Source organism: Macrobrachium nipponense, chromosome 34 (assembly GCF_015104395.2).
Source record: "Macrobrachium nipponense isolate FS-2020 chromosome 34, ASM1510439v2, whole genome shotgun sequence".
In the NCBI taxonomy this organism is placed as follows: domain Eukaryota; kingdom Metazoa; phylum Arthropoda; class Malacostraca; order Decapoda; family Palaemonidae; genus Macrobrachium; species Macrobrachium nipponense.
The window spans coordinates 54,301,203-54,313,702 of record NC_061095.1 but is presented as its reverse complement, the minus strand read 5'-3'; positions in this window follow the sequence as shown (position 1 = coordinate 54,313,702).

Sequence of the window (12,500 nt, the reverse complement as noted above, 5' to 3'; positions counted from 1 at the left end):
AACGTGAGGCAGCTGTGGTCGTAGAATGCACGTCGCAGCTGCTCTATCTCATCCTGGGAGTCGGCGCAGACGAAGGTGTCATCAATGTAGCGCACGTACTCCTCGGTTGTTGGAATTCTTGGAAGACCCTCTCTTCGACGGTACCCATATAGAAATTGGCGAAAAGGACCCCAAGGGGAGATCCCATCGCCACGCCGTCGATCTGGGTGTACATAAAGTTGCGGTGATCAGCAAAAGGGGCCTTCTTAGTACAGATTTCCAGCAGGGCTCGAAGGGCATGCTCCTTCGTCAGGAGGGCCCTCTCACACTGCTCCTCCTGGAATGACACACACAGTTTGTTGGAGCGCGCCGCCCAGGTCCTCATCGACAACGGACACACCAATCGTGCTGTTGATGAATCTATAAGGAAAAATATGGAAGCCTGGTACCACCAGGAACCCTGCCCCGATGTTGCAGAGCCCATCAAGCTGTTTTACAAGGGACACTTCCACCTGAGGTACAAGGAGGACGAACAAGCCCCTCAAAAAGATCATCGACGAAAACGTCAGCCCCGCCGACCCAGACAAAAATATCAAGTTAATTATCTATTATAAAACGAAGAAGACGAGCAGCCTGGTGATGAGAAACAACCCTTCGGCGCCCCTGCAGAATCCCTTGAAGAAGACGAGTGTGGTCTACAGTTACACATGCCCCGTCCGAGGATGCCTCGGCAAATACGTCGGTATGACCTCCATGCGTTTCTCCAAGCGAATCTCCTGCCACGCTCAAGAAGGAGCAATCTTCAACCACGCCAGGACTGCTCATAACAAACGGATAAAGAGAAATGATATTATTCCTAATATCGAAATAATAGACCAGACAACGAATCCCCGACGTCTGCGCCTCTTAGAAGCCCTCCATATAGGCAAGGAGAAACCAAATCTTAACATCACCCAAGAAACGTTTCTCCTTCCCACCGCCGCCCGGAGAGCAGCGAACGACCCCCCGACAATACCAGATAATCAGGAGCCCCCACGGAAAGACAGGATTCCTGCTACGGACGGAATTCCTGTCGTTCATCCCAGGCACACAACTGTGGCGCTCGCACGAGAGAATCCCCGAGACCTTCGAGGCGAGATCCACGACTTCGTCCAAGACCGGCCGACCAATGAGAATGCAACTCTAGGTCCGAGCCGCTATAAATACCGCCCCACAGACTTTCTTGCTACAGTCTCTTCAAACGACTCGTCCGAGGATGACCTGCGAGAAGGTCGAAACGTTACGTAATACCAGATATACCCAGCTATACCAGCACCAAATACCAGCCCTTAAATCGAAGACGAACCCCGGCCCCGAACTGAACTACGCCTACGGAATAATACCAGCACTGACGACGACCCCTGCTTGACCTGGACTTGATATTCTTTTCCAATAAAAGATTACCGTCAGCATTTATGATTTTTGAAAATTCCCAATATGAATATTGGTCAGTTACTCAGAAACATCGCTGAGCCTGAGAAGCGAATTGTAAGGAAAAGAGAAAAAACAATATATAAAATCAACTCGCATAATTCTGCCATTCTTTTTAACAGTACTTGCCTAAAAGAGGGTCTTCTACCAAAATAATAATAATAATAATAATAATAATAATAATGATCTGAAAATAGAAATAAGAAGAATATGGGATATGCCAGTGGAAATCGTGCCCATAATCATAGGAGGAGCACTAGGCACGATCCCAAGATCCCTGAAAAAGAATCTAGAAAAACTAGACGCTGAAGTAGCTCCAGGACTCATGCAGAAGAGTGTGATCCTAGAAACGGCACACATAGTAAGAAAAGTGATGGACTCCTAAGGAGGCAGGATGCAACCCGGAACCCCACTCTATAAATACCACCCAGTCGAATTGGAGGACTGTGATAGAGCAAAAAAAAATAATAATAATAATTATAAATTCCGCATAATTCCATTTCTCCAGTAGAAAGATAATATCCAAAAAATTCTCCTTTCAATTTAAACGAACTTCAATGAAACTCTTCCCTCTTCTAAGCAATATTCATTAATATACTGGAATACTCTGAGACGAGATATTATCACGTCCCCAGTTCCTCCTCGAATATTCTAATTGGTAATCATGCAAAAGGGGAACCTGTATTAGATGCTGTCTAAAAACATTAATATGAAATGGAGACATAAATTCATTTAATTTTTTTTCCACAACGTGTAACGGGCAGAGTTACTTAACCCCGCGGATCTAATGTGGAGAGAGAGAGAGAGAGAGAGAGAATGTTAGCTGCAGTAATGTTAATTCGCATCTCTTATGAGAGAGAGAGAGAGAGAGCAGAAACGACTCTCATCGTAATAAAGGATTTTAAGAAATAAAATACCGAATGGTATTTAAGGATGTTTGTATAAAAGCGAACAAATACCGAGAATTTCTGAAAGAGAGAATTAGTCAGTTTCCTTATAAGTCAAGGAGTCAGAAATGAGTTAGAGCACCTGAGGAAAGTAAACAGAAAGTCTTCTGGCGAAAGTGAATCTCGCTTTCTAAATGAGAAAGCTTTTCTGATAGACTGATACTTAAGACCAAATTTAATTTGACTTAATAAGGTATATAAATATGAAATATTTTAAGCAGTCTAAACGACTAGACCTATAGTTAGCCTGCTTAGATGGGTAGTGCCGCCAGTGCGCCTCACGCTGCGCACTGTAGGCATTACTTAAGGTTCTTTCCAGCGTCCCATCCTCCAGCCCCTAACTGCAACCTATTTCATTCCTTTTACTGCACCTCCGTTCATATTCTCAGAAATGAATTAAAGAATTATGAATGAAGAAAAGAGTCTGCTCCCAAGAAAGGCGAACTTCAGTAACATGAATATTTTATGTGAAACTCCTGAGCAAAGTTTCCCTCCATTACTTTGCTCTGCCTCGAGAATACAGGAGTTTCGCCGCCACTCGGCGCTATGTGACCGCTAATTTGAATTTAATGTCGTAATAATGAGGTTTTGTAGAAGCTGGTAATGGAAGGCCGGGATGGTTTGGGCGGGGGGTGTGGGTAGGCGGTGAGTGGGCGGGTAGGGGGGAAGGATTTGGGGAAAGAAAGGGTGGGGTGTGATAAAAGCTGATTCTAGAACCAAAACAAAGGCAAAATGTAGTGGTAAGAAGCAATTCTTCATTACTTATTAACAGCCTAATTGATTGATTGATTTATGGCTGCTAAAACTGGCGTCACTCCACATGTACATATACTCTAAATTGCTTCTCCTATTCATCAATCGACTAAAGTCATCCATCATTTTACAGAGAGCGAAGAAAGCCTAAGATCTCAGCCTCCTAAAGTCAGTAGTTTCTTAGCTTCATACAATGAATTATTTATTGCTTCAGCACCTGTCACGAGCATTAGACCCTCAACTCATAAATGAAAATGCACTCAAACATTGTGCTTATTAAACTGACCAAAATCAGTTTTTGACCACATATCTTATATTTCAGTAACGATAAACTGGTTTTTTTCTCATTTCGAGAAAATTGTTTGATTAATTAATGAATCCCCTGAATGAACATAAACTATATTTCACTCCCAAGAGATTCTAATGTTCCGTCTTTATCTAACCCAAAAGATCTTTATTTTCTCCTCTGCAAATCCTTTGGGAGGAAGTTCTGGCATGGCGGAGGCACGATAATTTCCCTATGCGTCAATTACAGAGGATAATGCAAAGAATGGAGTTTGTCATGGCTGTGTTCATTCGCAGGTAAACCTTTCTGTTCCAGGACTTCACGAAATCACATGTTGTTGCATCTATCAAGCGTGAAACGACACGGACAACGCCAGGCAAGTTCTCTCTCTCTCTCTCTCTCTCTCTCTCTCGAGAGAGAGAGAGAGAGAGAGAGAGAGAGTTGCACATAACTGTAAATCCCAAGAAACCTTTATTCATAGTTCGTGTCCTTCGCCTGAATCCACTGAATATTACCCGACATATTGACACTGACTCTGCAAACCAGGCTACCGATAAAGCGAAAACCTATAACTAGTCGTTGTGTCGGGTAAAGGAGCATTCTAGTATTACAATACTATGAGAAAGCATCCAAAATAATATACTCCACCTTTCCGGAGCTAAATTCTCAGTTCAAGTGTATTTTTATCTTAGCGAAACAAAACGCAATCATTCCTCTCTGATGGGGAACAAGGGACCAATTCACGCTTGAATTTACATTCGACAACAATAAATACTTTACAAGTGACCAACAAAGTGGAACGATGCAAATGGAATGGCGGCCAACATTCGTTCTCCGAGAAAAGAAATTTGTCCTGGAAATACTTCCGGCTGCTGATTTCGTTTCAACCGCCATTTAGTATACGTAGATACAAAAAAGAAAAGAGATGCATCAGTGAGAAACCAAACGAAGAGGCATGAAATTATTGCTGATAAAACAGTAGATTTTCTGGTTTAAGGTTTCTTATTACTTATTACTATTACTTACAGAAGTTCAAGCGAAGATGCAATGCATTACTACCCTGATACTATTCTCTTGCATTCTCATACATTTTTTATTCATTTATATTTTTCTTTTTTAATAAATGGCATCTCTTTTTTAAGTATTTCAATTTACACCTTCTGTGGAAGTTTCTGGAATTTCAAGTCAATGGACCCTTTAAGGGGCGTCTTTCATGTGAATAGGTCTCATCTTCTGAATAATAATAATAATAATGATAGTTATTCCGAATCTCTGGGGACATCTAACATTTCCTCGTTCCAAAAGAATGTCATTTACTGAAGCATTTTCATTGAACTCTCAAAGGAAAATAAGATGCGACCTCACTAATGTTCTCAGAACAGAGGGTGCCTGTATCATCTACTATTTGGTCCATTCTGGAATGATTAGGAGAGAGAGAGAGAGAGAGAGAGAGAGAGAGAGAGAGAGAGAGAGAGAGAGAGAGAGAGAGAGAAATAACTGCAAACATTCCGTGAAAAGAGAAACCTTCATTCAGTGTGGGAGGCCTTCAAGAAATACCGCTGCATATTTTCTCATATTTTCTGACTTCTTGACACTGACTGTGACACCAAGACTTCCAAGATAAGAACCTATGCCTCCCGCAGAGAGAGAGAGAGAGAGAGAGAGAGAGAGAGAGAGAGAGAGAGAGAGAGAGAGAGGTATCATTGGGTAAACTCTGAAGTTCAAGAGTTTTAATGACCACAAATCTCACGAAAAAATTTTCCATTTCTGGATCGATTTTTGCACGGAAGATGAGATTCTAATTATTGCCACATCCTTGATGGCGATGTTTGATAAAGATAAAAATGAATATGACTAATTCAATCGGAGGATTCCATTAATCAACTCTGACTTTTATTAATGTTGAATCTACAAGTGTTTAAAGCCTTCGTTTCAAGTATATATAAACTATTTACGAAAAGTCTCTTCATAATAAATAAAAGCTATACAAATTCAAATTAGCTTTAACATTCGAGACGAGGCTGCTACATTGATCATTGTATCTGAGCAACACTAAAGAACAAATTGCCGAGAATGTTGATTGTACTTGCTGAAAGAAGCGCAAATTGATGCAGTTTATATGAACAAGCCCACACAAACATGTATTAGGTGTATACGATTGTATTAAATTGTTCTACTATAAGAACCGATAATCAAAACTTATCAGGAGAAAGGAAGGGTCACAGTGAGGCTGACTAGTGAATATTTAAACTCTTCCCTTCAAAGCTTAAAAAGTTACAGACTCGGTGACCATAACTTTTGGGTGGGACAGAGAACAGGGAATTTCCCCCAAAGTTATTCTGTTTCTTTTAGGTTTTGCCTAAGATTCTTTTTCTCTCTAAAATGTAAAGATGGTCAGTTATTAAAGATTATTCTAATGGGTTTTCTTTATGTTGAGTGAAATGGAGATGAATAATATACTGAATTCTTTCTTGTCTTTCCCTATAAACTCTCTCTCTCTCTCTCTCTCTCTCTCTCTCTCTCTCTCTCTCTCTCTCATCTCTCTCTCTAAATCTCTCATAATCTCTAGAAAAACCCACAATCTATTAACAGTTTCTCGTGAACATCAATTGTGTGTTTCCCCTTATTCCTTCCTGAACTCTGACGCCTTGAAATATTTCAGCATAATTTCCGTCTGAATATTCCAGTGTGACTTGTTCTTCATTGGTATCATCAAGTATGAAATTACATTTTCCATTTTCCTTCCATGAATATTACCACTACCATTTCCATCGTTCCCGTAAATATCGTAATGGAATGTAGTACCATTCCTCATCAGCCTTCCGGTTCAGTTCAAAGTGAAATTTGAATCAGTTTTGGTCATAAATTTTGGTTATAAATCTGACTGCGAATGGAAATGAAATTCTGGTTCGTGATGCGTCAGAAATACCTGAGAACTGCGATGATAAACAGAGGGCAATAAATTCATGTCACTTAAATGCATTGGGAAAGGAAATATATTCATGTGGCGTAAATATATTGGGGAAGGAAATGTAATTACTCGGGGGAAAATATCGCTGTAATATTTACACCATTAACATATAATCCATGAAGCAGTTCCTGAAGATATTCGCATTATTCGATTTGGTTATTATTATTATTATTATTATATTTATTATTATTATTATTATTATTAACACTAAGAGTCTATTAGCTTGATTAGCAATCAACAATAACTTGAAACGTTTACGTATATGCAAAATAAAAACGGATTAGATATTAACCAGTCAATTAACCAAAATCAGTGACCCTGGAATCTCGCTGACAATGAATTGGTTACAATGTTTCCATTTCTCTTGGATCATTTCATAGTAAAGGTTCGCCTATCTCATTGAAATCTGTTATTGGAGCATTAGATATATAATGCCATATTATTGTATCCTCTCTCTCTCTCTCTCTCTCTCTCTCTCTCTCTCTCTCTCTCTCTCTCTCTCTCTCTTACACACACAAAATAAACATGATAAAAGGGAGCACCATTTGACATACGATCATAAACCAAAATGAATCATTAGTCTTACCTCGTTCTGTCTGTCTGCCAGTCCATCTCATACAAAGACAAGCACACAAACACGAAAACAAACATCACACACAAACGCAAAAAAAAAAAAAAAACAAAAAAAACTAAACCAGCATTAAAACAAGACGAGCTCTGACCACGATACATCGATGACCCCATAACAAAGAGCGATCCTTCCGTCCTTCCTCTTGCGAATCTAAAAGTGTCTTTCTTTACTTGACGGAAGCAATTATGGCTTCGCCTAAATGAACCCCCAACTCCAAATTCCCAGAGGAGAGAGAGAGAGAGAGAGAGAGAGAGAGAGAGAGAGAGAGAGAGAGAGAGAGAATTTTAAATTCTACATGCGTCCCGCAAATTCCACCCAAATTGTAGAAGTTGGTAATTACTTGGTTGGGATCTAATTCTATTCGGATTCTCTCTCTCAGTACTCTCTTCTATATATACATATATATATATATATATATATATATATATATAGATATATATATATATATATATATATATATATATATATATATATATATATCTATAATGTATATATATATTATATATATACACTAGAGTTACATCAAACAGACTTGAATTAAACTAGGCAGGATAATCTTGGAAAGGGGAAACGGCTGATTAAGGAACCATAATTGATGTTTGGGAGTCACAGGCGGAAGACGAACAATAAAAAGTGGGAGAGAAGAACGCGAACCTTCATAAAATTGTGCATAACACGGAGATAAAAATTGTTTGCGTTATCTATGATTTTATGGCATATATTGAACATGCCTTTTTCTGATTCTAGACCGAATATATAATATAAATATTCTCTAAACTTAAGAAAAAAGGCGGATTCCCAACTCTCTCAGAATATTTTACATAACAATAATTTTCAATGTTTTTTAAGTCAAAAGACTGCTCCGTAGATCTATAGAACTTTCATGTGCCTACTGTACATTTTTACCTCATTGTATCATTGCTCTTTTGAAAACTGAATATATCTAAATTCATATTTTACAATTACAGTCTAAAAGCAGCAATTTTCTAGGAATAATTTGTATTTATTACCTAGAACAAAAACTAAATAAAAATTTGGCTGAAAATAATATATATAGATCGCGCTCAAGTATTATTATTATTATATTATTATCATTCAGAAGATGAATAATAATTCATATTCACATTCATATGTACCAAGCACACAACAGGTGCCATTGACTTGAAGTTCACGCTTCCAAAGAATATGGCGTTTATTAGAAAGAAATAACAGAAGGTAAAGGGAAATACAGAAAGAAGAGATCACCTAAAAATTGGAAATGAAATAAATCAATAAAGTAAATTATTAAAATGCAGGAGATCTATCTATATCAGGGTAGTAGTGAACTGCATCTTCGCTTGATGAGAATGAAAGTAACAATGACCAACATATACAAATTTTATTCAACAAAAATGAGTTCGTTTCACACACAACTGCAAAGGAAATTCAGTCCCATCTGACGACGCAGAACCAGAATAGTAATTATTTCGACAGAGCCAATGAGGGAAATCTGTCTGTTTTCATGCTACCCTGGAAGGTTACATTTCAGAAAAGAGGTTTAAAAATGAACTGGTCATTTTTCCTGAAGGAAAATCCTCGTGAGTCTGAGATTTATCTATTGTATTATGCTCTTTCTATTTTCTATTCCCTGCTGCTGCTCTTACCTGGTGTAGAATAGAATACGGAACTTAGGCCGAAGGTCAAGAGCTGGGACCTACGAGGTCATTCAGCGCTGAAACGGACACTGATGCTAAAAATGTATGAAAGGCGTAACAGGGGGAAAACCTCAAAGCAGTTGCACTGAAGCAATTGTTAGGAGACATTGGCTACCAAGATGGAGGAAAGAGAATATGAATGGAGGTTCAGTAAAACGAATAGAAGGGGTTGCAGTTATTGGTCAAGGGACGCCGCAAAGAACTTCAAGTAATGCCTACAGTCCCTGCGTTAGGTGCGCCGACGGCACTACCTCCCTACGCGGGTTCCCTGGCACAAGTAGCGGAGGTCTCCTGCAAATTCGTCTTCGTCCTGACAACAACTCCACCACAAAAGTTTATCTGGGAAAACTTTCCTCTTCTGCTCCTCGGACGTGGGAGAGCGACGGTGTCCTAACTGACCTCCTAAAACATATCACACCAACATGATACTGCTGTTTGTCTTTTTCCCTTTTTTTTATTTTGTTTTACTCTGAATTTATTTAATGGTGGAACTTGAATTAAGTTGGAGGCAATGTTACGATAAAAGTACGTGAATGCTTTTATGAGAGAATTTCTCAGAACATTCTTCAAAGTTCATTACAACATGCATCTTGGAATGTTTGTTCTTTTAGTGAGAGAATTCCTTGAAAAAATTAATTGATTACTGTAAAGACACTGACTTGAAATTAAAGTGACATTCCGTTGACAGGAAAAGGCATCTGTAAAACTACTGCCAAATTCATTCATATTTTTTTCGAAAACTGCTCCTGATTTCATTCATATAGTCCGATAGGTATTCCTGAATACATCCATATTATCCCGAAAATTTTCATCCATTCATCCATATTTCCCTGAATATTGAAAGTCAGTATCATCGTCTGGACTTCTTTGATAAGTTGAAGGGATTTCGAATTTTGGCAGCAGTCCATTTCCAACTCGGAAGGTGTTTTAGGATCATTGTGTCCTTGAGAGACGAAACCTTTTTATCCAAGCTTCAGTGTGAGGAATTTGAAAAGGTTTTCTGTTGGAACAAAAATACAAAGCCGATGGAGACTCGAGAAAATATACAAAGTTATTTGTTCTTATATCAGCCACAGTTAATAAGCATGATCACAGTATCAAAGCAGCCCTCCCAACGCTCCATTCCAAAATCAGTAATTACCGCAAAGGTGCCCTACCTGATGAGGCAATTAGTAGAAACTGCCTTTAGTAAAATTATTAAGTCCTGATATTATGGCTGCTTTAAATCGCGCCTAATATGATCACTCGAATGATATCGGTTTCGGATTTGCCCAGATGACAATGATTCTCGTCCTGCTAAGAAATTCACAATGTAGGGATTAAATTGCTCCATATTATTAAATAAATCTCACTTATATCAATAAACTCGTTAATTGCAAGAGATAAAACCAAAGACTCTCGAACCCCTGAACGGTGCTTCTCTTTAGTTCAGGTGTTCGAAAGTCTTTTTCTTATCTTTTACAAACTAATTATTAATATATATTGTGTATATTACACACACACACACACACACACATGTATATACAGTATATATATATATATATATATATATATATATATATATATATATATATATATATATATATATATGATATATAGATATAAGTATGTACATATATATATATATATATATATATATATATATATATATATATATATATATATGTATATATATATATATATATATATATATATATATATATATATATATATATATATATATATATATATATATGATATATATATATATATATATATATATATATATATATATATATATACATGCACACGAGATTGAGTATAAATAAAAAACTAAACAATTAAACATCTTTCATTCTTCTAATGAACAATGCCACAGAAACTGGAAAAACCTCTCTCTCTCTCTCTCTCTCTCTCTCTCTCTCTCTCTCTCTCTCTCTCTCTCTAACCATGAGAGAAACAACGCCATTACCGTCTGAATTTTCTCGAGTACAGTCGAATACTTCAGCACAACGACCGCCATTACTCGGTATTTAGAAGGTGTCATGACTTCCAGTAAAGTAAGAATTAGTTCCACAACACTAATTCTGGTCTCATGACTTTCTGGAATCCTATCGAAGACTTTGGCGTTGTAAATAGTTTGCGGATTAATGGTGTTGCAGAGTTCGTTTTCTTCATTCAGTAAAATGTTTCTGAGAAACTCAGGTTAGCAGATGAAACCAATTACTGCGATTACATTCGAGCGAGATGTGTTAAGTATCCAGATCTTTATGGGACGGGATTTTGTTCGAAAACCGTTATTTCCTGAGACCCCCCCACCCTGCTATCTCTCTCTCTCTCTCTCTTTGTTTGTTCCAGTTTCGAAGAATAATGAAGGAAAGCAATAAAGACAGAAGGAAGAAGAAAAAATCCCGAGGAATCAGCAGGAGCAAAACCCAATGCTGGAAGCGATTGTTTGTGTGTCGTGTAATGGACGGGACACACACAAAGGCAGCTCCTACACAAAGGGTGTATCTGAACACCCAAAGGACACCCAACCCCCTTTCCCCCGTTCCTTCCCCTTCCTTTACCTTACCTTAAGGACAAGACAGCGAGCATCAAGGGATTCACTAGAAACCATACCATTTAAGCTGAAATCTCCGGGCTGCTTTTTTTATGAATGTCGAAACTAACATTATTCTTCCTTAATTATTCAAAGTGGCATAACACAGTCAATTATACGCCTTTTCTTTCATTAAGGTCGTTCATAATAGCCTCATATTTCTAAAGATTATTCCCAAAACGCTCCAAGAATCATGATAAGTTTCCAGAAATCGAAACATTTTCATTTCTATGAGGAAAACAAGTCACATGAGAAGTTAGAAGTACTGGGCAGTGTGGATGCTATGTGGTAGGTGCAGATATTGCAAAGCCCCTACGACTGTCTATTGCATTGAAAATTTTTAAAAATTTTTAAAATGAATAATATCCGTTGGTATGTGGACTGGGATAAGTGAGAGAGAGAGAGAGAGATGAGAGAGAGAGATGAGGAGAGAGAGAGAGAGAGAGAGATTTCGAGGAGAGAGAGAGTTCCCTCTTCTTCCACAGCTAAAGCAGACTCTCCAATTAACCTTTAAACGAACCCACCATTTAAAGCATTCCAACTCACAATAAAGAATCCTAAGAAGAAGAAGAAGAAGACGAAGACGAAGAAGAAGAAGAAGAAGAAGAAGAAGAAAAGAAGAAGAAGAAGAAGAAGAAGAAGAAGAAGAAGAAAAGGCTCAAAGTCTGCTCTTGCAAGTAAATGTTCGAATCTTCAGTTCATCAATTCCTTTTATGATTCTGGTCTATTTTCAAACTCTTCCACATAACATTCATTAGATTCATTATAAATTGCTAATTAAATATCTAGAATTAGGATTTAAATGACGTATCTCATCTTAGAATGAAAACTCGTTTGGATTTTAGCCAAATTTACATTTGCATTTTTCTGACGTATTTTTTTTCCTGGATACTAATTCATTTCATTAGATGCTCGCTTAGGTTTTTATTTTATGAATTCACTTCTTTTTATTCATTCGAGGCTCTAGATGATTCCAGTGATTTTCTTCTAACAAGAATCTTTGTGCTTCATTTTCTTACTTTTGGTATTCTGAAATTTTAAAAGTAATTCGTTGGTAACTATCAATAAATCAGCTACTAACAAAAAAAGGAAGAAGGTATTCTCTCTCTCTCTCTCTCTCTCTCTCTCTCTCTCTCTCTCTCTCTCTCTCTCTCTAGAGAGTTTTGATGTATTTAAGGAATCCTTTAA